Source organism: Camelus dromedarius, chromosome 27, assembly GCF_036321535.1.
Source record: "Camelus dromedarius isolate mCamDro1 chromosome 27, mCamDro1.pat, whole genome shotgun sequence".
In the NCBI taxonomy this organism is placed as follows: Eukaryota; Metazoa; Chordata; class Mammalia; order Artiodactyla; family Camelidae; genus Camelus; species Camelus dromedarius.
The window spans coordinates 11,154,467-11,182,044 of NC_087462.1; the positions used below are offsets into that span (position 1 = coordinate 11,154,467).

General features: G+C 47.1%; 1 protein-coding gene across 10 annotated transcripts in view; it reads left to right on the plus strand.

The window, feature by feature from the left end:
* Positions 1-1,259: 1,259 nt before the first annotated feature.
* Positions 1,260-27,578, plus strand: part of GATAD2A (GATA zinc finger domain containing 2A) — a 92,437-nt gene continuing 66,118 nt past the window's right edge. For 3 of the 10 annotated variants that reach the window (XM_064480066.1, XM_031437719.2, XM_064480064.1), the window contains exon 1: positions 1,272-1,552. The gene's annotated coding sequence lies outside the window, so the exon portion shown is untranslated. Of the gene's footprint in view, positions 1,553-13,433; positions 13,536-27,578 lie in introns of those variants that run through there. The other 7 variants (XM_031437717.2, XM_031437720.2, XM_031437725.2 and 4 more) reach the window with 5 other exon arrangements.

Consider the following 27,578-nt stretch of genomic DNA (forward strand, 5'->3'; position numbering starts at 1 on the left):
TGCAGTTCTTAGGAAAAGAGGAACTCCTGCAACACTCAATTAACGCTTAGAAAAAGCGCAGGGAGCACAATTGTCTGGCAATTCTTTAGTAAAAAGGGTGAGGGGCCATCAGTCTCCTGCAATTCCTCTCTGTAGAGAGGAGTGCTTTAAGTTCCAAATTTCTTCTATGGTCGGAGGAGGGACAAGTTAGGAATTTTCCAAGTTTTCTTCAGAAATGAAGGCCGGGGGTATGCAGCCCCTACTGCCCTTCAGGGGAGGGAGCCGCCCAGTGACCCCCACCAGTGCTCAGAAAAGAGGTATGTTCCCCTAAAGACTTCCAGGAAAAGCAGCGGGCCCTGAATTCCCCAAATTCTCCTTAGCAAAGGGGACAGGGGTCGGAATCCCGACAAGTTTTCTCTGAGCACAGAGCTTAAGTTCCGAATCTACAAAATCATTCTGTTCTTGGCAATTCTCTTCATAAAAGTGGGCAGCGCATGCATGAATCAGTAAAACTCTTCTCAGAAGGGGCCAGGGGCAAGATTCTTGAAGGTTCTCCTCAGAACGGGGGCTGGGGGGCAAGAATCCCCATGATTCTCCTCAGAAGAGAGTAGAACCCATGACTCTAGACAGAAAAGAGCCCAGAGGCAACGAAACCCCTCGGGAACAAGGCCGGGCCACAGCTCGCCCAGTGTCCTCAGAGCGCGCCTCATGCGGCCCCGCCTACCTCCCGGCGTAACCGCCCCACGCCCGCCCGGCCCAGACAGCCTCCGGTGCATTGTGGGTGGGGCGCCCCTGCTGAGCACTGCGGGGAACCCCCTGCCCAGCCAGTTGTCGGCCGCCGGGCAGCCCGGCGGAACCCCCCTCCAGTGTCCGAGCTAGCCGACCACGGATTGACGCGTCCCGTAGGCCCCGCCCCTTGAGGTGTTCCCGCCCCAAACCTAAAGTCCCGCCCCCTCAGCGCCCTGACTGGACCTGAGGCCCGCTCCACTCTTCCATTGGGCTTCCGCCCGTCAGTCACCTCATCCCGCCTCCTTGGGTCCGCCCAGGCCCCCGGCGCGATCCCGAGGGCTAGCCGGCACGTGCGCTCATTGGCCGCTGGGTGATGTCCGTCATGAGCCTGGCCACGCCCTCACCGGGGCGCGGATCCCGGGAACCCCGGCCGGACCTCATTGGCCTGCGGCGCCGCCACTCGGTGAGACGCGTCTCAACCCGGAAGTGTGCGAGACGAAATCTGCCTAGCAACCGGGGAAGCCGGGCTGCGAAGCGGGCAATTTCAGTGTGAGACGGTGCGGCGAGACCGAGCGGCTGCTCCGAGCGCTGCGCAGCGGCTCCTCCCGCCCGGGGTCAGCGCCCCGGCGCGCGCACGCGCACCCCCGCCGCCCGAACGCGGTCCGCGTCGCCCGCGCAGTCCGTCCGTCGACCGTCTGTGGTCCTGTCGCCGCTGCCGCCGCCGCCGCCGCGGGCGCCACCTGAGGGAGCTGCCGCCGCGGGACCCGAGCGGACCGGACCAGACCCCGCCACCCGAGGCCGGCCGGGGCCCGGCAGCCACCCGCAGAAGCACTGAGCAACTTCGGTGAGTGAGGGGCCGGCGCCGCCGGTGGCGGGTCCCCGGCTTCCGGTGCCCTGGGCTTCTCAGGGGCTTCCGCTTCTTCCAGGGGGCCGTCTCCAGTGCGTGGACCCTCTTGTCTGAGGGAACCCGCTTCTCTGAGGGACCTCACCTCTTTGAGAGGAGCTTCCCTTCCCAGAGCGACCCCCCCATCTCTTTGAGGGACCACTTCCCCGAGAGCCCCGCCTCTCTGAGACTACCCCTCCTAACTTCTCTAAGGGGACCCCTGCTTCTCCTAAGGGTTGCGTTCTCTGAGGGACTCCCTGCCTTTCTGGGAACCCCGTCTCCCTGGGGATACCCTGCTTCCCTGAGGGACCCCCGCTTCTCTCAGGAGACATCTCTGCTTACAGGGGACCCCCCCTCACTTCTGTGGGGGACCCCCACCTCTCTGAGGAGATCTTTGCTTCTCTGAGCTGTTGTCCCACTGTTCTGTGTTCCTTTTTCGCCCTTGCATTTTTAAGGTGTCCCCCCCCCACTTTTCAGAGGTTCCCCTCAGCCTTTCTGCGATGCTCTCACTGCTTTTCTGTCTCCACTTCTTTGGGTGATCTCTTTCTTTCCCCAAGTATCCCCCAACTAATCTGAGGTGCTCTTCTGTCAGAATCCTTCTTGGAAATGTTCCCCACTTTTCTGAGCTGTCCCCATTTTTGATGGGGTCCCCTAATTTTTTTTTTCAGTGGAGATACTGGGGATTGAACCCAGTACCTTGTGCACGCTAAGGACGCGTTCTACCCTCAAGCTATTACTCTCTCCTCCAGCCCCACTTTTTGATGAGTACCGCCATTTTCCTGAGGCGCCCCCCACCCCCACTACTCTGAAATGCCCATACGTCTAATTGGATCCTTATTTGTCTGAGGAAACATTCCCACCTTTCCAAAGTTTTTTTGTTTTGGGGGTCCCCTGCTAATCTGTGATGCCACAATGTTTAGAGGCATCTCCAGAGGTTCTCTCCCTAATATGAGATGTCCCACTCCCTGTTAGGTTCCTCACATCTCTGAAATGTGCCTCCACTGTTCCAAGATACCTCGTCTCTGATGGAAGACACGGTAGATTTCTTCATTTCTTTGAAGGGACCCCCTGCATTCCCGGGGGTTCCTCTTCCACTTGTCTGAGGACATACCCCCTTTCCTGAGGTTCCCCTTCTGAGTCTCTAAGGGAGAAACTCTTCCCTCTGTTCTCCTTGGAGCCCCAACTTCAAGGTTCCCCCACTTCTGTTGGTGGTACCCACTTCTCTCCATTCTGGAAGGAGGGATCAGAAATATTCAAGCCCCCCTGCCCCCCAACCCCAGTCTTCTTGGAATGCCAGATTAGGGATATTTTCTGAACTTTTACCTCAGCTTTCAGGGACCTGGAGGATTGTGTGGCTGGAAGGAAAATTGGGAGTCAGGCAAAAAACGCTGTTTTCTCTTACTCTTTAAGACCTGCTAGGTTTAGGGGAGCAGGAGCTATTGCCAGATGACGGTCTTGGTTACTCCATTTTGAGCCATGAAGCCACTGCAGTGTTGTCAGGCGAGTGTAGAGGTGGGAGGGACAGGGCTGGGGCATTGTCCCCCCATTATCACACTTTCAAGTTGTGGGACCGACCCACTTCCTGTCCCATCCCTCGGTTCTCCCTCTGCCTAGTGTAACTCACTTCCCCCACCACACTCCCACTCCTCCAAAAAAAGGAGAAGAAAAACACTTCTTTAGGCTTTCCTGCTGTGTTTTCTCTCCCTAGGCCCTCTGATTTACCCCTTGATCTCTAGAGAATCCTCAGTTTGTGGGCCACTCTGGTTTGGAAGGCAGGGCAAGAAGCAGGAAATGGGTCACGTTAGATCCAGGAAGGGTGGAAGGGAGGCAAGGATCAGGGGATTTGAATTCATTTCTCTACCTTTTAGATGACTTCAGCCTGGCCCAAAGGAAGTTTTTACGTGGCCTTTACAAATCTCATGTGTACTTTTTTTTAATGGCCCACCCTGGATTCCAAGTTCACTCCAGTAGCTAATTTTATCTGTTTTGCCAAACGCAGAGCTCTCTGGAGCCCAAGTAGATGAATGCTGGCATTGAGAGATGGTCCAAAGGACAGGAATGAACTCAGTTTGAAACCTGAGTAACTTGTAACCACTTCGTGTCCACATACAAGTCTCAGGCTAAAAACGTGGGGAGAATGTTCCTGAAGTGGAGTTCTGAAATAGAGGCTAAACTTATGTTTAGTTTAGCGTTTCAACAAGTTCCTCCCTCTGACTCTGCTAGAACTGCAGGTCACTTTACAGTTTGACTTAAGGCTGTCTCTCTCCTGTTCATTTCCATCTGGGTCTTGCTTAATTTGAGTCCTTTATGAAGACTCCTGCCGAGGCTATAATTTGAGTTCTAAATCTGTCGGTGGACCATGTGGACACAAGTTTCAACTCGAGCTATTTTCTTCTGTGGAGAAGTGCTTGGAGAGTTTCCTGGGCCCTCTGCTCCTGGGGTAGTCAAGTCCAGGCAGGAAGCTGCTTCAGACCTGGTTGCTCTTCTACCGCCTCTTCCTGGTCAGCTGTAGGCACTGCCCTGAGGGGAAGGGGAAAGATGGTGGGGGAGCTCAGGGCTTAAGGTGCCTTGTGACAGGGTAGAGAAGTGCTGGCACATATTTATGATTTGAAATGAAACCATTAGGACTAGCATGGTGGGCTGTTAGGGAAGGGGGATCTTTGAAGTCAGAAGGACCTGATTCAGTTTCTGGGTCTGTTCTTCCTAGCCATGTGGCCTTGGATAAGTTACAGCACAAGATTGTCATGTTACTAAATACTTGAGGGGGTCACATTTCCATGAATGTGTGTGAAGGCGCCTGCAGATGGGAAGTGCTTCGTAGACGTGTGAATGAATGAATCTGAGATAATGAACAGGAGGCAGCCAGCACAGTGCCTAGCACATGGTTGGTGTGCAGTAAAGGTTGATTGTTGTGCTCAGAAGATTAGGGTTCTGGCCTGGACTCCCAGAGCAGGAAGCACTTGACATTTTGCCAAGCTAGATATGCCCTAAGAGCAAAGAGAAAGAAACTTGATATGTCTCTTGAAAAACCCACTGCCCACCTGGGTCTAGTAACATTTTTCTGTGTTCAGAATGGCAGACGTGAGATGGATTTGCTATGTGGCAAGGGTTTGTGTTTGCTTTGGCCTTGCTTCCTCCCTCTGTAAAATGGGGTAATGTCTGAGTTAAGGCCAAGGAGATGTATTGCTATAATTAGATCACAGGCAAAATAGAAGATAACAGTGAACTTGAATTGTGGGAAGAAAAAAGAAAGTGAACCATAAACCTAAATATCCGTATTTTGGGACTGCTTGAGTGAGTGATATGCAGCAATGACCTGGTGAGTGATCTCTTCTTACACATTAGAACCTTGAAAGAAGAACCATTCTTTTAGGGTAGCAGATCGGATTTGGGGATAAAAGACTGGGAAAGTGATGGACAAAGTCATTTTTTGCCACACAATAATAGTACATTGAGTTTGTGGCTTAGTGACCATGAGGAAATCAGAATTCACCTTGAGGTCTCAAGGATCCAGAGAGCTGTGAAGATGCTAACTTAACCTCTGGGGGTGGGGGCTGGGGAGGGCAGGACACTTTTTTTTGCTTTTTTTTTAAGAGGGTTCTTTCTTAGCAATTAGTGAAAGCCCATCATGGCTGGTGAGTTGGGCCCAGCCCTTTTCACTTACTCATGTGGGGACAGATGTCACTTGCCCCTGATAGCTAACACTTTGGAGGTAGGGGGAAATAGTGGGTGAAAAATCTGTTAAGGCTTTCACTGCACCACTCCCAAGTTTGAAGAAAAGATCTTTCCCCCACCCCTTAAAATATTCCTCTCGCTCTCGCTCTTGCTCTCTCGCTCTCTCTCTCTCTCTCTCTCTCTCTCACACACACACACACACACACACTGAGTTTACTATTGAGCCCAAGAAGTATCTGCCAATCTGAAATAAATGTTAATTCGTTTAAAGGCATTTATTCCATTGTATAATCTTAATTCTTTTAAAGACATTTATTCCATTGTATAGGAAAGGAGCAAAGTTTATTATTTTTAAAATATAAAACATAAGGTAAACAACTTTAAAGGGATTATTATCCCTTTTGAAATTATGCTGTATCTCTTGTGCACCACAGACTTCACTCTGGTGGATGGTGGCGCCACCACCGAGTCTCTTTTATCTAACAGGAAGTTTTTTAAACTTTTTTTTTTTTAATTGAAAGATCCTTACAGCAATAAAAACCCTTGGATAGTTAGAAATGATATTGATCTAGGTACATTTATTAGATGTAATGTAACGTGGTTATCCGTTGGTGGGCAGCTCTAAAAGGCATGTGGGTCCCAACACTACTGCCTAACTTCTAACTTGGGACGATAAACTGTTGATTTATATAACTGAAATAGCTAGGGAAGTCAGGGTTTCCTTCCTGTTGGAGACAGCACTCGGGGCATTAAATCCCTGTGGGATTTTGATGATAAGAAAGAAGTTGACCTCTTTTGGAATTGGGAAATAACTACTCTGTGGAGTTGTTCCATCCAAATAAATGGATGTTGTTATTTTCAGTTCCTAGTATTAAGTTTGGCTTTATCCTCTCTGCAGCCCGGCTGTCTTTATTTATACTGATGCATCTTTTGAATATGAATTTATCCCTCCAAACTGGCCTGTAAGGGACATTTGAACACTCAAGTAAGGGCTTTACTTACCACAGATTTTTCTGTGTAGCCATAAGATAGTTTTTTTTTTTTAATGCAACTTAAATTGGATTGAAAAATAGAAAATGTTAAATCTTCTGGCTCATGTAACTTCCTGTGCCAGCAAATAATTCAGCAATAAATGTCTGCGTGCCGGTGATGCACCAGGCGCAACATGCTCAGCTGGGGGCCTAGCAGAGAGCTGGACAGTGGCAGTCAGCCCTCAGGGAGCTTACATCCCAAGTAAGTAAACAAACAAATGAATGAAAGAATATCTCAGAACTTCTTTGGGAATATCCCTGGATGTTTGGAACTTGGGGTGGAGTTTCTTGGAGGTTTGGAAGTGAAACCTTATTACTCTTCTAATTTCTTCACTAGAGTTCCTTTCTTCTGTTTCCTCCCTCTGAAAGGAAGCAAAAATTATGGTGTTTTCCTGGTTGATTGTTGGCTGTTGGCACTAGTTGATCCAGGATGACTGACTGTGGTCTTGGAGAAATAAGAGAGAGTCTGGAATGGTTATTGCCAGGAGCATTTTCAGCTTTGCTTTTTCTTGAAGTTGGTGGCAGTGTGTTTTTGGAATCCTGTGGCATTTCTTCATGGCAGTGTGTATTATGCAAAGAGATAAACAGCTCTAAAAGCCCTTCCCACCTTATTTGAAATCTTAAAAAAAAAAAAAAAGAGTTGCACAGAGTTTCCTCTGCTTAAGTGTTCCCTCTGGTACTGGGACTGGGGACCTGCTATATTGACTTTCCTATGTTTTGGCCGGATTTGATGTTAGTCCACATAGGTTAATTGTGTGACTGGTGCTTCTCTTAAGTAAGTGAGTAAGTGCACTTGTGAAGGGTGGAGCCAGAGAGCAAGGGTGGATACTCATTCAGGACCCAGGCTCCAGGAGAGAGGGAGCATATTATAAGGAGAGTTTCTGGCAGTCTCTTCTTTTTCTTTCCTTCTACCCAAGTACTGACTCCTGAGGTGAAGAGGAAGGCCCAGGCCGGAAGTGGGCGTGGACAAGTAATGCAGTGTACACGTGACCAGGCTCCCACCTCTGGGCTCTGCTGCCTTTGGGAAGTAGATGCTTGCTCTCTCTTCACTTCCTGTTCCCCGCCCTCCAGGCTGGGTTGTTGGGCTCCAGCTCATTCAGGTTTTCACTTTTTGCTCAGTAAGCTGCTTCGTCAGAGCTGGGAGCCACCAGTGGACCTGCACTTAGCAGTTCTGGGGGTTCAGCTAATGTACCCACAAATTCAGGACTATCTGGCAGGGTGGTTAATGGGATGGTTTCCTATTGTATTATCACAACGTTCCCTGCAGGAGCATGCCTGCAGAGGGCTGTTCTGAAGATGTGTATAGAATTTAAGGAAGCAGACAGTAGATAAGTCCTTCTGCAGGAGTGTGCTCTTAAAGACTGTTTGCTGTTGTCTTTGTTGCTTTGTAAAAGTACCATGGGAGGCCCTGTGTGCAGTAGAAACTTAAGAGCCAGAGAGCCAGATTCCGCCACTTGCTCGCTTAGTGACCTCAGGAAGGTGGCCTAACTGCAAGTGGCCTAACCTCTTTGAGCCTCAGTTTCCTCATTTGTGAGATGGTGATGGTAAACACCAGGCAAATGGCTGGATTGCTGTAGGTGCCTAGTAAAGGTAGTTGTTACAGAATCATAACAAGGCTGACTGTCCCTCTTGAGGTTGGCACCCAAGTTTGGATAGCTATCTATGGCAGTTAATACTGCCCAAGAGCAGATTGGTCTGCACTGGGGCCACAGGCTGCTATTTATGACTGAGGGACGATCTAGAGGTTCTTGGATTGGCTGATTTTTCTCAGTATGTTCCCTTAGTTCGTTGTAGCCTTATACTGCCACTGCTGGCAAATACTCATTTACCTTGCCAAGGGTCAGGCACTTGGCTGGACACAGAAACTCATATGCTACCAGGAAAAGACAGGTTCATGAACTGGTAAGTGCAGCAAAATGCTGCAGTTGGATTGGGGAAGGAGGGACTATTTGGAGAACCTGCAAAGGAAAGGGCGGTGGGGAGAGCTACTTGTTAGGTGGCTAGGCACTCCCAGAAGAGGAACAGCATGGGCACAGTCAGGGACCTAGAGGAGAAAAACAGCCTGGTGAGTTCCCTTGATCTGAGGAGTTTTTCTCATGTAAAAGTCAGAGTTTGAACTGAGCACCTTTGGCAAGAAAAGCCCAAAGTTACCTTTAGAAGTAGAGAGTCTTATAAAATACGCCATAGTAGGATTCAAAATTGAATTCAAATTAAAATAATGTCCCCCCAAGTAAATTAAAATAATATCTAAATTAAGCTCTGAATAAGCATTTTCAATCAGAAACCAATGATGACCAGTGAAATCAGACCATGTAGACTCTGTATGAGGTCAACATGGAGTTTAATCTCCTAAGGAACTTCCAGAGAACAGATAAGGGGGCTGCTGAATATTTTTCCTTTGAGAATTGTCGTTTAAGCTGGTCTGAAATTCTTAACACAGCAGAATGATTTTTTTTAAACTTGCATGACATTTTCAAGGTTTAGGCTTTATATTTGTATTTATATTTATAAATCTTTCAAATTCTTATTTAACCTCTTAAAGTATCTCTATTGAAGATTGACTTTTGACCTAGATTTGAAATAAAGATCTTACTGCTCCCAAACCAGGAGTTGGTAAAATTGTAGGCCTGTTATCAAGCGGTAAAGGAGAAAACTAGAAAGACCCGCCTCCTGTATTTTCTATAGTGAAATACTGGGCACCAGTAGAGGAGGGAGTACTCTTCCTATTAGGAAGACTTTGGGGAGAAATGTTTTCCTCCTTCCTATATCATTTGGAAGATCTGCCATTTAATAACTGGGGAGGGTGGTATGAATTGGATACCAGGTTTTTAAAACATATTTTCCTTCATGTCTAAACCAAGGATGTTTATTAGCAGACCGATGATGTGACTAACACTCTTTGCTAAGCAGGTTTGAATAGGTTGATCTTTAGACTTGACTGTCATGTAGCATTTTTTTTCTGGTGGTTTTCTGATTTTTTTTTTCATTTTAATTCTTTAATTCATAGAAAACATGGTTCACTTGCTAACTTTTCAAAGACTTAAAATTGATCTAAATTAGGTGTGCATTTTTTTTTTTTTGTAAGCCATGTATAGACACAAAAGAGATATTCCTTGCCAACTGGTGACACATGCAGATGAAGACAGAATGGGAGATACACTTCCGGTTCACAATGATACTTCTGAGCAGTCTGTATTTAACCCTTTAGGGAAGCATCTGTGCTCAGAACCCTGTAATAGTGTGTTATCATGGCTACACAGAGACTAACTGCAGATGGAGCCTGAACTCCATGTTGCATTGACACTAAGTGTTTAGAATCGTGGTTAGAAAAGATACTTAAAACAAGCACATGTTGACAAAGTGGCTCATCTCTAGAGAGCTATGTTTCAGAGAACTTTTCTGCATACACGACAGGGATGGGGCAAACTGGTGCTGACCTGTCCCCCCAAAACTCCTGATCTAGTGTAAAAATGTTGTGATTAAAAAAATTGACATTTGTTGCAGCAGCCGTAGTGTTGGGAGTATTGTATTTTTCATAAGGCATAGCCCCTTTAACTATATCCTGATCCTAAAAAAAGTACCAAAAATATCAAAGTTCTAAGGAAATAAAATTCATATAGAAATGAATCTTTTTCTTTCCCATCCAATTGCATTGTAATCTCAACATCTGAGTGTGAATTTGGGGTGAAATAAGAAACTGTAAAATAATCCTCTTTTAGAGATTGTGATTACCTTGTCCCTAAACTCAATGAAAACAGTTTTAGACTTCAGAGTACTAAAAATGTGAAGCATGGAAAGCAGTCAATGCTTTTCTTCATAAGGATCCCTTTTTAAAAAAAATTTTAACATGGTACACTTTTGAGTGAACAACCTGTTTATTCCTTGGAGAGTATCAGAAAACAAATGGGAGCCTAATATCATTGTTTGATATTAGAAATCTAAAAATTGGTTAAAGTCTACATAACTAGGTCTGCTTATCTTGTAAATTTAATAAGTGGTTGACAGATCATTCTGTGTTCTGAGAGAGAAAGCCATCTAGAAAGTTTAAAGGATAATGAATCCATCCCTTTTCAGCCTTTTCTGCCCTAAAGCCCTCACACTCCGGGAGTAGCCAGTTCTGGTCCTTGTCTCTGCTGTTCTGGATGCCTGGGATGTTCATCCATTAAGAGATGGCTCAAATGTCACATCCATAGAGATTTCCCAGACTCCTCCTCAGGCAGGGGAGCAGCCCCTTCCTCTGTCATTCCTATCTTTCCTATGAATGCATCTCCTACATTGAAATCATTCTAAGTCTTTCTGTGCCACCAGCTTGTGAACTTCTGGGGCTGGTACCTGCAGGCTCCCCAGCCTCAAAACCCTTGGGATGAGTGGTCTTTTAGACAGTTCTTCTCGATCAGTGTTTTCACATAAGACATCTTAAATTTTGTCCACCAGAAAGAAACCTTAAAGAAAATTTCTGATTAAAACCAAAAAGTACAGTACCTTAAACATGCAATAGGTGATGCTACTGTTTTTCAGTCAGTTTCACACTACTGTGGACCAATTTCTGCTTTATAAAAGAGGACATGAACATTGAATTTGGCCCAAATTTGTTTTCTTCAATCCCTCTGTTGTAGAAGAATTAGCTCAGATGATGTTTAAAAGTTTATCTAATAGATAATATTAGAAAGATAATTAGTGTATTTCTGCCGTGGTTAGGGTGGAAGGAGGTTTGCCTATTGCTAACAAGGATTTGGTCTAAAGGATATGAAGTGAATTTGGCAGGAAGTTTTGTTTAACTTAGTAACAGAAGTGTTTTTAAAGGATTATATTAACTGGTATCCATAAGTATTAATTGACTGCCTTGTTCTTAAGGAAGAGGGAAAACTTCAAGAGAAACATGGTTCTTGTCCTAGTTGTCTCTTAATTAGAGTTTCTTCAGTTTTAGAATGGCATCTGAAGATGATTGCATCATATTTCATAATCACCCAGCTGAACTATTTGCTGTTTAGTCTGGTACTAGGCACTGAGGCAGCAAGGTCTTTAAGCCAAGCAGCCTCAGCTTTCACCTACCTGAGCATCAGGGACCCCAAAGGTATGGATTCACTATGGTTTTTTCCATCTACACACTTGGCCCTCTCTTCCTATCACAAAAATAAAGTCCAACTATTTCACCCCACCCTCACCCCTGCTTTTCCAGCTGATGTTGGCACTGTCCTCTGGAGCAGCCCACCTGTCACCAGTGCACACCTCAGTCCACGAGGGTGTGTCATTAATATGTCACAGCTGATGCCTCCCTCTTTAAAACAGGATGGTTGTCATCTTGGTGAACTCGCACAGGGTTTGCAAGCTCAGTCTCTGGAATCCCTACGTCAATCTCAAGTCTTGGGTCTCCCACCTGACCACACTTTGCTCTGTTTGTAGTTAATTAAGTTGGCATTAATCAAGACCCAGGTGAGGAGCAGTGAGGTAATATTTTGCTTGTATTGCTTTAATATACATCATCTGATTAATCGTCCTAGCATAAAGCAGTTCTCAAAATGTACAGCTGCTGAATTAGAATGAAAATCATGGATATTTGCTTTAACCTATCTTTGCATATGGGATCAGGGAGCTTCCTACATTCCTATACTAGGTCACCTGTTTGAGAATAAGACTTTTTTGTTTGGTTTTTGAATTTGTACATTTGAATTTCTTTGTAGCAAAGCAAACTGTTGACAAAACTGGGTCAGGGAAGGTGTTTGGGGGTCAACAATTTGTATTTTGTATCATTTTTCCCTTGAGGAATGCTTCTCTTTTAGCCTTGGGGAAGGCATGCCAGATGTTGGCACTAAGCTGTTGGAAGATTTTGGGGGTGTAGTAGGGGGTGGAATCAATGACAAAAAGTTGCCAATTAGGTGTGGAACTCAACACAATTAAAATGGGATTTTTTGGAACTTCTTTCTGGGGTGGGGGCTCATAGCAGAAAATTTTATTTGTAAAACTTACTCTACATTGTTTTTAAAGTTTGGGGTCAAGACCAATTGTGGGTCAGAATTACATTCTCTTTTTAAAAATGAAATAGAAAATATCACTACATTGCAAGTGGTAAACGTATGTTTGATGAAACTTGTTTCATTTGTATGAATATGTATTAGGATGTGTTATAAAAATTAAAAGCCGCTATTTAGGATTCTAGGTGTCTCATTATGAATTATTTGTTTTAACACTGTAAAAGAACGTGGAAAGGACCTTTTTGGTGATTCTTCAGAACCTAATCTTGATATTGAGAGCCTTCTTGTGATACTAGATATTTTATTTTCCCTATTAAAATTGTGTTTTGTTTTATGTAGTTTAACATCTCCAAAGCCCATCCTCTCTTAGGTCAGACTGTGTTTCCGCCAAGTCACTGGAGAGGGAAGGGTACAGATTTGTTTTCTTGGGAGGTTTCACCTTCTCCCAGAGGCAGATTGGGAGGTAACTGGAGAGGGAGAGCAGTCATCCCCCAAGTGTCTTTTCAGTGAGTGGGTCTGGATCTTACTTTGTAGAACTCTCTTCCCTGCGCTGGATAAGTGATGGCTTAGCTGATCCCCTGGAAGGGAACTTCTGTGTGACGACCCCGAGGGGGTGGCATTCTGATTTCGGTTTTCAGAAGCAGCCAAGTTGCTTGAGGTCTCGCAGCTCAGTTGGAGCGAGGTCAGTAGTGAGCGCGTCGTGAGTCAGCCCTGGGCGCGGCCCGCCCTGCTCTGCCGCGGGAGAGCTGGCGACGACCCCTTGGCCCTGCGGCAGGAGCCCGCCGGAGCCCGCGTGGGAAACCGACGCACGGGGTCTGGCGTCCAGTGGGGCGCGATCAGGAGGGGCGGTGCTTCCGGGGCGGTGCCGGCCAACACGACCCCGCCCACATCGCCAGGCCCCGCCCTCCAACCGCCTGGCCCCGCCCAGCCGGGCGCGGGCGGGCGGCGTCGCCTTTAAGAGCTCCCCGGTGTTTTGGGGGCCGCGGGCCGGGCGCGCTGACCTGGTGCGCATGTCCCGGGCGGTGACGCCGGCGCCGGGCTCCATGTGTGCGGCCGAGGGGCGCATTATCTGGCCGGCGGCGCGGGCGGGCGGGCGGACCGGCGGAGCGAGCGCCGCGGGCCCGGGCGGCCCCACAGGCGGAGCGAGCGCGCGCGGCCCGGCGCCCCCGGCCCTTCGGCCGCCCGGCCCCGCAGGCGACCCCGACCCCGGCCCCGCGGCCCCTTGAACCCGCGCTCTGCTCTAGGGCCCGGCCGGCCCGCGGCCCGGTAAGTTCCGGACCAAACTTGGCGGGGGGCGGGGGCCGGGGTCGGGGTCGGGGTCGGCCCAGGGTCGGAGGGTCGGGGGGCTGTGAGAGACCCCTGTGTGAACATGGAAAAGTGAGAGCGAGCGAGTTCTACTCCTTGTATTCAGGGAGCGCCTTCCTCGCGCTTCCCCGGAAAGTTCCGCGCTCCGACGCCGACCGGGCACGTGGGGGCCGGGCCGGGCGGGGGTCCCGGAAAGTCGCGGCGTCGCCGCTCTACCTCCTGCGTTTCCTTCGGGGCCGGGGGAGGGGCCGGCCCGCGAGGCGCCGCTTCTCAGAGGCCGGGACGCGCGGGGGGGCGGCGGCACGTGGGCGCGCGGGGCGGGGGTCCCGGGAGGGAGGCGGGGGTCGCGGGCGGGCCGGGCCGCGGCGCTGAACCCCGCGGCGACGGCGACGGCGGCTGCGGATCCCGTGTCAGAATAAGAGTCCCCGCGCGCCCACGCCTGCAGGGCCAGCCCTCCCCCCCGCTCGCGCCCTTCCTGCCTGACCCCCGGGAGCCCTGGGACCCTTCCCCCTCTCTGGGTTCCAGCCTTTCACAGGGCCTTACACTTTAAATTTGCCTCCCCATCTAGGCGGTGGCTGTATTGATTTCCTTTTTCCCACCTGGAACGGGTCGGCATCAGTGACTAGACAGCAGCAGCTGGCCTTTTAAAGGGATTATTGCCAAGAATCGGAATTGATCACTTCAACAAGGAAAGGCTTATGGGCAGGGCCCAAGCTTAGAGTGTGACTGACACTTGGTGTTTGCGCATACACTGGGACCCAGAAATGAATGAGGACCCCTCCTTTAGGAATTCGATGACACCTTAGGTGCACGTTTCTGCCCTACCCTGGGAGTTTTGCAAGGACTGCTTAATTTTGTGTATTTGACCCTACACCTTTAGGTGTGTAGTTCATTCTTATCGTAAGAGCTTTGGATTCTTTAGATCAAAGTCCGAGTGAGTCACTTGAGCCTTTAATTTTCTCTCTTCCTCACCCTTTTACTTCTCTCAGTTTTCTTGGAGTACACAGTACTGGTTAAGTCTCTGGTTCTGTGTGTCCATTTCACACAGTGACACCTTCTGGCTGTGGTAGCACAGAGAAACGAAGGGACAATCAGCCTTGTGTGTAGTTGCTTCAGTCTTGGACCTATTGTCCTTTTGATGTTCTTTTTCTTCTGGTAGTGGTTACAAGTTTTCTTTTAAGTTAGATTGTATGAAATAATGTTTACTGGCACCAGATCAGTACATCAAGATCAGTAGCTTGTTAGATCTGACAGCAAGCTGTGGTGGAAAGCTAGTAGATCATACTGGTCTGGATTCTAGTGCCTACTATGTGTCAAGCTCAATGCATAGACATATTTCAGTGCCCCTAGCAATCCAGTGGGAGGGGAAAGTATAGTCCCCACTTTATAGATGAGGAAACTGAGGCTTCTGAAGGCCAGGCTGCTTGCCCAAGATTGCTGAGTAGTGGAGAGGCAGAGCTGGGCTTGCGTCTTCCCTGCGGGGCAACAGAGCCCAAGAATGCTCCTGTTTGCGAGCCCAAGGTGTGAGTATTTCCTGAGGGCTCCTAAAACAGAGGGACATTTACTTGTCCAGGCTCCAGTGCACCTCTCCTTGGAGTTGGGGAATGACCTGGTGACACCATTTCTAGCCCTGTTTTGTCCTCAGAGAGCAGAGTTATAACAGCTGACTTTTAAGAACCAAGCCACAAAGTCACTCCTTTGCTTTGCTTCCATAGCCTACAACTCAGAAAAATTGGCCCTTTTCTAGGAAGCAGTTTAGATTGGGGATTTTGAGAGTGATTTACTAGACCCTCTTCTTACATACTCCCTCCACTCTTCATCTTTCATCTTCTGTTTGTCCCCTAAAATTCTGAAGCTGTTTTTACAGAGGATTGCCTCTCATCTTGGATATGGTGTAGAGAATGGGATGGCTTCTGTATTAATGATTTGGATGCATTGTTATTTCCATTCAGATGACATCATTTTTTTGTTAATGTCAAGTCATCTCTATTAATGCAGTATCATTCGGCATGTCCTACAATCTTATATTTTGATAGTGAGGAAAGAAGTAATGCTGCTCTTGGTAGAAAAAATCCTGGAAGGATTTGTACCAACATGTCAACAACAAAATCTTTGGATTAGGGTTAGCAGTAGGGTTTTTGTTTATTTGTTTTTGTGTTTTGATTAAACTTTTTGGTATCTCTATTTTCTGATTTTTTAAAAGTCAAGGAACATTGTTTATTTCTGTAATAAAACATTTTAAAGACTCCAATTCTCAATTCTTCAGTAATTCTCACTTGTTTTGCATCATTTATTTTGTGAATTTCTGGTGTTGCAAGTAGTGATTTCTGGATTGATTTATTCAATAAATGTAAGTGTGAGTACTGTGCCTCCGGTGCTCAGTGGAGTTTGCTGTGAGATTAGTGGGAGAGAAGTCATAACTAATCTCATAAACTTGGGGAAACTTACAAAGGCCAAGGAGAGAGGACACTGTGACCTGGTGAGCAAGACTTGAGGGGGGCCTTCAACTGGGATCAGAGGATGTGTAGGAACTAAATAGGTTAAAGAGAAAAGGGAGAGCGTTTCTGGCAGAGAGAGTGCTTGGGACTGAAGGAAGATTAGTGTATTTGAAGCAGAGAGAGACAAACAGGCAGTCAGTCCCCCAGGGCTGAGGGGGTCTGGAATTTACCTTGAGAGTAGTGGGACCCCATTGAAGAGGATAAAGCAGGGACTGGTGCCGTGAGGAAGTGTTGGGGATCATAACTAGGACCTCATAGACCTTAGATAGCAGAGGACTGAAAGATGCACCTGAAGGACGTGAGTGGGGAAGTAGCGAAGCCTTTCTGAAATGTTGGCATTTTTTTCTGGTGTTTCATTCTCGGGAGAAAATCAAGAATGACCTGCAAGGTCTTGAATGTGTCAATTTCCCTGAATCCATTTAAGGACTGTTGGTGTGCTAATCTCTGAAAGCGTGGGCAACTCAAATGATTGTCTGGACAAAACTACCTGTTTGGAGTTGGGATGTTTCTGTGCCATCAAATGGAACGGACAAGGCTATTTTCCTTAGGCTTATTTTTTTCCCCCTGATAATTGAGTTAATTTATGCTCGTTGTAGAAAACTAGGAAGATTATGAAATAGGTGAGTAGGTGAGGTCTTTATGAGCAGTTGTCCTGGGGTAATAGAGCATCGTTGGGATTTGCTTGTAACAAGTGTCAGGTCGGGAAGTGTGGCAGAACCAGAAGAACGAGTTGGCAGTGTCATAGTTGGAGGCTTACAGAATTGTGCTGCCTGCTAAGTGTGGTTGTTTGTTAGAATGGATGCTCTTGAGTTATCTGAACTGTTTTAGGAGGTGAGTTAGATAATCTGGCCTCAGATTGCTATTCTTTCAGGTAATGAAACTTGTTTCAGGTGCTAACTATGCAAAGCTATATCTTTGCCTTGAATTAGGAAGGTAACATGTTAAGACAGTTGAGTTAAAAAAAAAAAAAAAAGACAAGGGACCTGAAGTGGTGGCAGTGAGGTGGAAATAGTGAGATGGTGTTATTAGAAACAAAAGTACCAGCTGGGGACAGATCTTGCATACTTGTGGATTCCAGCAAACATGATCCAGGACATTTTAGTCAAGAGGAATGTCAGACAGACCACGGGCTTCTTGCCCCTCCCCTCGCTTTTTAGGCTGTATTTGTGACCTCTTTTTGTCTGATGAAAATGTAGGTTAGTCTTTTAGAAGACAAAGGAACTTACTCTAATTAAATACCTGCAAGTAGCCCTAGGAAGTGACTGGGAATCATCTGGGAACCCTCCAGGGTATGTGGGAAAGGGTCCTTGCAGCTTCAGTGTGCTGCACCCACTTTCTCTCTCTTTATCTTCCCAAAGGTACTTGTTTCACAGGTGAGTTTGTCAGAGGCCTTGCTTTCCTGTTCTCCTGATTCCCAGTTCGTGGATTCCTTACATAAAAGGACTGAAGACTTGATATCTGTCCAAGGAACAGAGGCCAGCATCTAAGGTAGAATGTGCTGGCAGGGGATGGGTTGTACCTGAAAGGGGGCTCCCAGCAAGTTGAGGCAGGACTCTGGGGGAAGGATAGAGGCTATAAGACTTTGAGGCTGCTTGGCCTCAAAGATAGACAGGTGCAGCTGCAACTGAGGGCAGAGAGGGTGGAGGCAGAGGCAGCACGGGGGACTGGGGAGAAGGTCTTCATTTGTTTGTGGTTGAAGAACCTTTTTGCCATTCCTCCTGCAATTCCATCTCTAGACATGACACTACTTGACCCGCCTTGCTGGCCAGGTCTTTTGATTTGAACCTTCAAACATAATTAATCCTAAATGAGGTAATGCCTTTGGGCACACTTAAAAAACTCCTGCTGCATTATAGTGGCCAACCAGCTCCTCCTGGTGCCTGGGAGGTTGTTCCACATCCAGTGCCTCCTGCTGTTTGCCAGGTGGGGCTGTGGGCCTGTTCCCAGGCAGCAGGTCCCTAGAGTGGTGTTGTGGGCCAGCTCTGGCTTTGCCTTAGGTTGGGTGTGAGTGAGCTCCACCCGGCCACTTGCTTACGACTTGACCTTAGTGAACCTTGCCTTCTGTTTCCCATTTCTAAAAAGGGAATAGTAATGTCTACATTGAATGACAGAGTTGGGAGTGAGATAATAAATGCAAGTGACATAGCACAGCACCTAGTGTGTGTACCTGCTCAGTAAACTGGAGTTCAGTGAGTGTAGCATCGTGACTAGAATAGAGGAGGCAGAGCCCCAAAGCATGAATGACTGCTCTGCTTCTCTTGTGTGGAGCATCTCCGTGGGAGAAACTATCACTGTCTGCTCTGTGTCCCTTGGAGCCACAGCCTTTCCCCACATTTCAGATGGAAGATGAAGTCCTTACAGAGGGTAATACTTGCCAGGATCACTTTGCTGATTTTTCTACAGCTGGCATTGGGCCCTAGCCTTTCTGATGTCAGACTATGAATGTTTTTGCCACCAGCCTTAGCACCTCCCTAGAGATACAGAATGGCTGGGTTGGTGATGCCTCACCAGGGCAAAGGAGCCACAGCCCCTTTTCCTGACCTGGGGCTTGCTGAGCCCCACATTCTGACTTTCAGGGAGAGCCCCTCCATCTGTAAGATGGGAATATGTTTGCCAGGCAGCTCTCTCATGGGGTCCCGCCTTTGAGAACCAAGAGGGTCCCCTGTACCTCTGGTTTTATCCTTGAATAGACTCTGGCCAGGGATGGGAAGTGTATTGCTTGATGGTGCTTGCAGTGACAAATGGGAAGTTCTGGGCCCAAATCTTGTCCTTTTTCCACGTTTGCACTTACAGCTCTCTAGCCAGTTTGGGAATTTGACAGGTCTGGCTTTGTCATTGACTGCAGCTTACTGCGCTTCAGCTTTGGGTGGGTTGCCTGGCCACCTGGCTTCAGCTTTCCCATCCATAGATGGGGATTGTATTTTTAACTTCATGGGATGGCTGTGAGGACAAGTGGGAAATATTTGAAAGTAGTCAGGGGTACCCTAGCCCTTGCTCCTCCATTCACCTCTGAGACAAAATCCTTCTCCCCCTAGTAGACAACTACATGATGATCCCCTGGGGTGTTACATCTCAGTTGTCACACACAATGAATCACTCAGATGGAGGAACTAGATTTTCTTTATCATAAAATCGCACCGCAGCCTAACAATTTAGAGGTCTTCAGGACTCATTGTAAGGAAATCTCGACCTTAAAAGGTCAGTCAGGTTATCCCAGAAAGGAAGTGAAAAAACCCTGTGGCTTAAATCTACATATAATCCCAATGTAGCATTTCCTTCAATCCCAGTTGTTCAGTGCTGTTAGCCTTTGAGTCAGTAGCTGTTAAACTTGACAACACATTCTTACCTTAGAGGCAGCTGCTCACCATAATCTTGGAGGTGAGTAGGTTTCAGGCCAATATCTTCACTTTAGTTTCCGTATGGTGGGATTTTGTAGCAGTGGCAATAAATTTTTAAGTTTTCTTGTGTATTTTGGGCAGGTTCAATCTGTCAGCCAGTTCTTTTGTTTGTTTGTTTTGTTTGGAGGGGGAGGTATATAGGTTTATCCATTCATTCATTTATTTATCTATTTTTTTAAACGGAGATACTGGGGATTGAATCCAGGATCTGGTGCATGCTAAGCATGTGCTCTACCACTGAGCTATACCCTCCCCCTGCCAGCCTGTTCTTAAGACTTTGCTGCTACAACCTTCATTCATCCTCAGAGGAAACACATTTTTCCCAGTTGCCGAATGGTTTGGGGAAAGTAGGAACAGGCAAACTGAATTCTTGGTTTGAAGGCATTGATTGAATTGGTTCTGTCACCCCAGACCTATAATGTTCTCAGGACTTGCATATTATTGACCGAACACATGAGCTTCATTTTCTGTTCTCTCATCTCCTATTGTGCATGTAAAGGGTTAATGCCCACCCCCTTCAATGGCAGGCGGTTCTTTCAGAGGATTCTAGAGTCAGATTCCTCCCTGGGATTCTCTTATATGCACTGGAACCCTGGGATATTTTGAGGGTTTGATTAGTGTTTTCCTTAACACTTTTATTTAATTAGCTGACCTCAGCAGTTTTGTATGTGGGTCATCTGTCTTTTGCTTCCCCTCTCCAAACTTTTTAACTTTTTATTGTTGAGTTTTTATTGTCTCTTTCAACCTTACAAGTGACATTTCCTGATGCTGAAGTCTGAGGACACCAGAGTACCCTCAGGTGTCAGTAGTAGGTACTGCTTGGTCTGCTTTTGAAACTTTCTTGGTCGAGGATGTTAACATACTGAGTCCAGATTGAAATGTAATTGCAGCTTTACTGTCAATTTATATTTGTCAGGCAGAGCGTTAGAAATGTAACCATTTTTGGTCCTTGGGCAGCAGATAAGTTTAACATTCACCTGGAGCTGGCTAGCTTGCTTGTGTGTGCTGTTTTGTTGAAACCAGCGTGCAGCATACAGACTTCAAGATGAGCGGGGTATCTTGACGTTTCGAACTGGAAACTAAGGCCTGAGAGGAGGAGTGGCCTGCTGTGGGTTGACCTGCAGAGGAGGAGAACATAGATCTCTGTTCCCTCCTGGAGTGGTCTGATCTCTGTCATTCTTATTTCTTCATGGCTTGGTTAGTTTAGTATTTTTTGTTTTTAGGTTCTTCTCTTTATTTATGTAGTCCATTGGCAGGTTTCCTTGTCAGGGCCTTGTCTTTTGGGGTCATTGTTGTGTTTCTAATGTGAAGATGGGTCAGGGCACAGTGAGGAATTCTGGAATTCTTCACTCAGGGCTGGTTCTGGAATCTCAGGGCTGCCTTAAACAAACAAACAAACAAACAACCCCCCCCCCCCAAACTCAATTCCTGTTCTGAAATGGAGTGGGTGATGGCTTTCAATTTTGAGAGCATTAAATTGCTTTTCCTCATCTATTAAAAAAAGTAATGGCACTTATTATTGAACTTCAGGGGAACCATTTTGGGTGATCATTTCAGGATTCAAAAAAGCAACCCGTATAAATTAAATAAGGTGGAATGGGCTAGACGTCAGATCCTGTATCAGGTTCTGATAGTCAGCTGTGCAAGAGTTCAGGGCAAGAGTGAAGGGCCTTAGCACTCAGATAAGGGTGAGTCTAGAACAGCATAACCTAGCTGCTAAAAAGCTTTGAAGGAGGTTATTTTTCACATATTCTTTATATGTAGGGGAGTATGTTCTGCTTGCTGAAGTGGTCCTTAAACCATATCACAAGAGAACTGGTTAGAGGAATTGAACATGTTTTTGGAAGAGACAGTATTGGGGGTTGGGAGTGGAGAAGGGGTTCTAGGAGGCCCATTGGTGAGTTGGGATCTTGGCTCAGGATTGGCCGGTAGGCCTTTCCTCCTGGTGCCATTAGGCACCCACTCACCCTCTCAGGGAGGATGGAGAGGTTCCTCTTGCTTTCTGTAGGTAAGATCAGGTGACCTTGCCACAAATGGCAGCAAAAGTGGACAGGTCACCACCTGGGGAAGGTGCTCAGCTTTGGGTGAGCAGATAAGAGACATGCACTGGCCTTTTAAGTGAAGTTTAAGATGGTGGGAGCATGTGTACTTTGTTGCCTTGGTTTATAGCAGAAGGGAGAAGGATACTTAACTTGCTTAGAAAAATTAGGGTCACTTTGATCAGTTTAACCAGTCTTTTGAATCTACTGAACCAGTTTTGGCTTTTTTTTTAAAAAAGCTATTTTAAAAAGTTAACCCACTGACATTAAAAAAAAATCTTCTGAGCGTGTACTTTTTTAAAAAATATTTTTATAGAAGTATAGGCAGTTTACAATGTTGTGTCAATTTCTGGTGTGCAGCATAACGTTTCAGTCATACATGAACATACATTTGTTCTCATATTCTTTTTCACCATAAGTTACTGTAAGATATTGAATATAGGTCCTTGTGCTGTACAGTATGAACTTGTTGTTTATCTCCCATTGATGTTTAAGAGCAGAAACTACTCAATAGATGCCACATGGAGTGAAATGCAGCACAGGCTTCTCATTACCGCACAATGGAATGACCAGAGTAGGAGACGCTGGCTGTGTGATTCTCTAAGCAGAGCTTCTGAGCCAACTGGCTGAGATGAGTGGCAGGGATGTAGAGAAGTCCTTGTGACCAGGTGGTCCCAGCTCCAGGCCAGCTCCTCAGGCTTTGAGTAGCCCTCATTTTAACTGAAGTGCGTTGTACAAATATAATTTTTGTTACATGCCATGACATGAGAAAGATGGGGCATCTGATTTGTGCCCTCCATGCACACTATTCTGAGATGATTTTTCTTGGTCTTGGGTTCATAGATTCTGTGAAGAAGGTTTGTCGTGCTGGACTAAACTGTTCACAAGGAGTTCCCTGCACCGGAGTGTCAGTAAGGGATGGAGTTGGCGGATCAACTTCCTGGACCTCAGGGTTTATGGAAAGTCTTAGTGGAAAATAAGGTTGAGGAATGATTATTGTTGATGACCTTAAATGGAAGACTCTTTACACCTCATCCTAAAAGCATGGAGAGCCCTCAACATTAGTGAGGAGGAGAATGTCTGTTTGAATTGGTCAGGGAAGCCGGTGAGGTAAAAGGGTCATTGATAAGAGGGAGGCATGAACTAATATGGCCTTGAATTAGCCTGGTAGGGAATGAAAGGCAGGGACAGGTGCCAGAGACACTGTGTGTGGAGATTGGGTGGTGATTAACTGGATACCAAGGGCTGAGGACAAGACATCTGTCTATCCAACAACTGGGGTCCTTTCCCTGCTGGGCCTGTGCTGTGCCCCTGGGTTCTGGTGATGGGTGAGATGGCCTATTCCTATCCTTGGGGGTCTTACCACGAGACAGGGCAAGATGCCCTGGGAAAGAGGACGGGTAGGCAGGAATATGTCTGAGAGGTGGCAGCTGAGTGAGGACTGGAAGGTGACACAGGTCCTGAGATAGTGGGTCTTTGGTTTTAGGGATGCTGAGTTTGAGCAAAGGTGAGATGAGCTGAGTCGTGGAGAGGGTGGTCTGAGATGTGTCTACTGCCTGGGAGAATGGGAGTATTGGTCAGATAGCCTAACCTGTGGCCCTTGATGGCTACTCCCTGTTTCCCTGGGCTGGGAGAACACAGTGGGTTGAGGTGTGGAGGTCCTATGTGACCATCAGGACCTAGGACCCTCATGAACTGGAGGGGTATGTCTTTGATCCTGGCACATCTCAGCTGGCTCTGGAGGCTGGGTGCAGAACTTGATTTGTCCTTGTGTTTCCTCTTCCCCAAACTAATAGTGCTTTGTGTTAGATGGAAGTTTGATAAATAACAGGCAAAAGAATAAATATCTGAGGGACTATCTCATATATGAATTTGGTCTGCTCTGGAACAAGAATGAAGTAGTAACAAATGGATGGAAATTAGAGGGACATAGCCCTTAACTTAGCCTGAGAAGGAGCTTTGTGGCAATTAGAGGGACCAGGAAGAGGCTCGATGTAATTTCTGTGTCCTGGGAGCTGGTTGGTAACCAACATTTTCTAGATTCTGAGGATTTTCCAGCTTGAGGTTTTGGACACTTTTTCAGACAGACCTAGAGTGATTATGATGCCTCTCTGAAACATCCACATGAATTATTCCAACAGCTGCTGCTTCCTAGTTTGAGAAAGTTTCCCTACTTCATGCATTGCTCAAATGTTTTCAGATCCTGGCTCTTCTGGCAGAATTCAGGGAGAAGACAAGTGGGTGTCCTGCTGAGTGACAGTACTGGTGTTGAGAGTAGGGAGGGGTTGTCACAGGAAGGAAAGGGGCCTTGGGGATTTGGTACTTGGGAAAAAAAATGACTTGGGTCTGAGAGTAACATCTGCCTGGTGATGACCAAGACATCATCAGGGTCCTGATTTTGAAGCCAGGGGTGGGAGCGAGGAATCAGGTGAGTTAGGTGATGGCAGCAGCTTGGTGCCTCATAATGTAGAGCTGGGAGGGCCAGCACATGCTCTGCCCACTACCCACCTTAGGAAGCCATCCCTATAGGGCCTGGGCTGTCCCCCAAGCTCCACGTCCCCTGGGCCTTGTGTCTTCCGCTGTTCTTACACTCTTCTTGGCTGTGTCAATGGCCAGGGGATCTGTCTTCTTCCCACTGGTCTGTGTCTGCTCTGTTCCCCGCCATGTGTGAGTGCTCTGCTGTTCTAATGGAAGGAAAGAGTAAGTCTGTGCATGTGCTCCTTGCCAAGGACCCCTAGTTTGCTGTGTGGCATGCTAAGAGTGTGGTTGGCTTGTGTGTACATCTCATTGGAAATGAAGATGAAAAGATCCTGTTTTCTGGCCTTGGGGGCAGTTTTGTTTATTTGTTTGTTTGTTTAATTGAAGTTTTGTTGATTTACAGTGTTGTGTTTCTGGTGTACAACATAGTGATTCAGTTATACATATATATTCTTTTTCATTATAGGTTATTACAAGGTATTGAATGTAGTTCCCTGTGTTATACATTAGGACCTTGTTTATCTATTTTATATACAGTAGTTTGTATCTGCTAATCCTAGACTCCCAGTTTATCTACCCACCCCACTTCCCCCTGCTGGCTGTGTTGATCAGGTCCTTTAAGCCCCTTCTCTTGGCTTGTACCCTTCCAAGTTAGGGGCTCAGAAATACGTGCTTTGTCAACCTCTGAGGGTTTTAGCGTCTTTTACAGAATGTTAAGATGCACACGAGTCATGGAATTTGCTGTTTCGTCCGTGGGAAAAGGGTTTGCACAACAAGGGTCACTCCTCCAGGAAGTTTCCAGCAATTCAGTAAAGGCCTAAGTTTTAGTGTACTCTTAGAAGAGGAATCGAGGGTGTGCTGCTCTTTGCTTTAGGAAGTTTTTCCAGAGTCTTTGGAAAGATCCAGCCTTAGGATGGTTTCAGAGTCAGGTTGTCCTGGAAGGTGTGTTAGTTCAGATTTGAGCCTGGGCCTGGGAGATGGCTTATCTGGGTCTGGATCCCCATTTAACTTCTTAACCCTGTGACCCTGGCCAATCACCTTGACTTCTCTCAGCCTCAGTTTTCTCATCTGTCAAGTGTGGGCATCAGTGGCAGTCTCTGTGTGAAGTGTGAGTGGGAATAGTAGTACCCCGTGTGAAGTGTGGGTAGCATTGGTAGCACCTCATTCTGTGGTCATAAGGATTAAATGAAACCAAGCATGTAAAGTACTGGCACTACACTTGGCACCAAATGAAGAACTCAGTAATTGTTAGCCACTGTTGCACTTTTCTTTCCCTCCTTTAGTAACAAAATCTCTTGTCAGTGTGTTAAAGATGATTCTCTGGATGTTCCTGATATTGTCAGTAGTCTTTTCTGTGGTGGTTTGAATCTGTGTGCCTAGCAGTAGCTTTTTTTGTGGAGATGAGATTATGTTCATCTATTTATTTATTTACTTTTTTTTTAATGAAGGTACTGGGGTTTGAACCCAGGCCTGCATGCCAAGCAGGCACTCTACTTACTGAGCTGTAACCACCCCTCTGACGAGCTTTCTCAAGAGTAAGGCCCTCCCCTCCCTGTTCTACCAAAGCCTGATAAACACTGACAAGGAGTCCTGAACCTGAACCCTCACCCTAGCAGTAGTGTCACGGGTCTTGGGGACAGACCTATGGGGCCTGGGTCTCAGGCTGGATCTTGGTGCTGGGTGGTTGGGTAGGACCTGGGTCTGTATGAGGCAGCTGGAGATAGAACATGGCAGGAGGGTGGGCCTTAGAGAAGGCCAGAGGGTCCCCTGCAAGGCTGGCCCAGTAAAGGCCGGGTGAGTGAATGCCCCCACCCTTGCCCCTGTGGCATTGCCCCTCTTTCTCCTTCCTTGCCCCTTTTGGCCTGTGCTGGCCTTGCGGCTTCCTTGCAGAGAGGGCTGGTAACCTGGGATATGAGGTGACTTCCCAGGAGGTGTCCTGCTTGCTTTGGCTTGTACTGGCAGGACTGTGCTTTGAGGATATTGGGATGAGGTGGACTTTGTGGGCTGCTTGAGAACCTGACCCCACTTAAGACAGTATTTCTCTGGGATGTGTGGTCTGCTTTCTCAACAACTGACAGTGGAAGTGCACATTTGCCTTGAGGACAAAGTGCATGCTAGCCTGGTGTGTGCACATGGGCTTGTGCATGTGCACGTGTGTGATGGCTCTGTATGTGCTTGCGTGTGTGTGCGGGACCTAGTGGCTGGAGTTGAGCCTGACACAACCACTCTGGTGTGTGCAAATGAAGGAAAGACATTTCAGTCCGTGATGAACATGGGCTTTGTGTGGCAGAGTCCTTCCTTTTGTGGGGCCCCTGGCTTACTCTGGGCTTGATGCTCAGGTACAGGCAAAGTCCCACTGAGGGCACAGCACAAGCCTGTGTGGTCCTTGCAGATTTCTTCAGACCTTATTTTAAGGCAGAGATTCATGTGACATTTTCATTGCACCTCACGGCCACATCAGTCTTTTTTTTTTTTTTTTTCTTTTCCCTCCTCTTGTGTCTCAGCTGACCTCTCAACTGGAGAGGGGGCTCCCCAGGGTGAGGGCACTTTTTCTCTTTCACCACTTCCTCCCATGGGTGCAGGTCCCTTCCATATTATCTTTTTTCTCTTCTTATCTGGTTTGGTGAAGATTTTTCTTATAGCTCCGCTTGTACAAGATCTTTTGCCAGAGTTCAGTAGGTGTTCTGTGAGAATTGGTCCACTTGTAGATGTATTTTTGATATATTTGTGGGAGAGGGTGAGCTCCCATACTTCTATTCTGCCATCTTGAAGCCTCTCTGAATTTTCTCAAGGCACATCAGTTTTAGTACTGGACTCTCTTATCAGCAAGGAAAACTCCGACTCAAGGCAGCAGCAGCCAAGCATATTTAGAAATTCTGGTCTCTTTGCCATTGCACCCCAGGAGGCAGGCCCTTCACTTTTCTAAAGCTGCAGTGGGGGTTGGGAGTTTGGCCTTTGCTGTTTCTCTCCTCTTGGAGCGGGCTTCTCCAGGTGTCTGACCCCCTAGAACAGTTTCCTTCCTGCTTACTCCCTAGATGCTGGCTCTTTGGCCCAGTTGAGCAGAACTCTTCCCAGCCAGCAAGGCTCTGTGTCTGCCCAGTACTTCCTCTCCCCAGTGTGAGGATAAATGATGGGAAATGTTCATGCAGGCTGCTGGGAAGCTCTGATGGCCTAGAGAAGCCGGGTATAGCCTACCCTCCCCTCTTCCCTGCCTCTTCTGAGACTTTGGGGAGGCTCTGCTTCTTCCATCCTGGGCTCAGTCTGCCCTATAAGGGCTGAGGGCAGTGAGAACAGTTTGACAGTTCTCTGAAGCCCTCCCTGAGGAGCCACTCTATTCCTGACATCCTCTGATCATACTTTTATTGTTGGACACATTGTCAAGGAGATGTGGCCTCTTTTCATGTCCTTTCTCAATTTGCTCTTAATTGGCTTGCATAGTGCAGGCCATGATTTAAGATAGATGTGGCCATTGTTGCGGTTTCTTCCTTAGAACTTTCGCAGCATTTTAGTCAGTCACACAGTTTTTGTGATGGTTGTGATACATCATCAGAGTTTGTGGCAGTGATGAAGCTTCTGGGGCTGGGAGCTGGC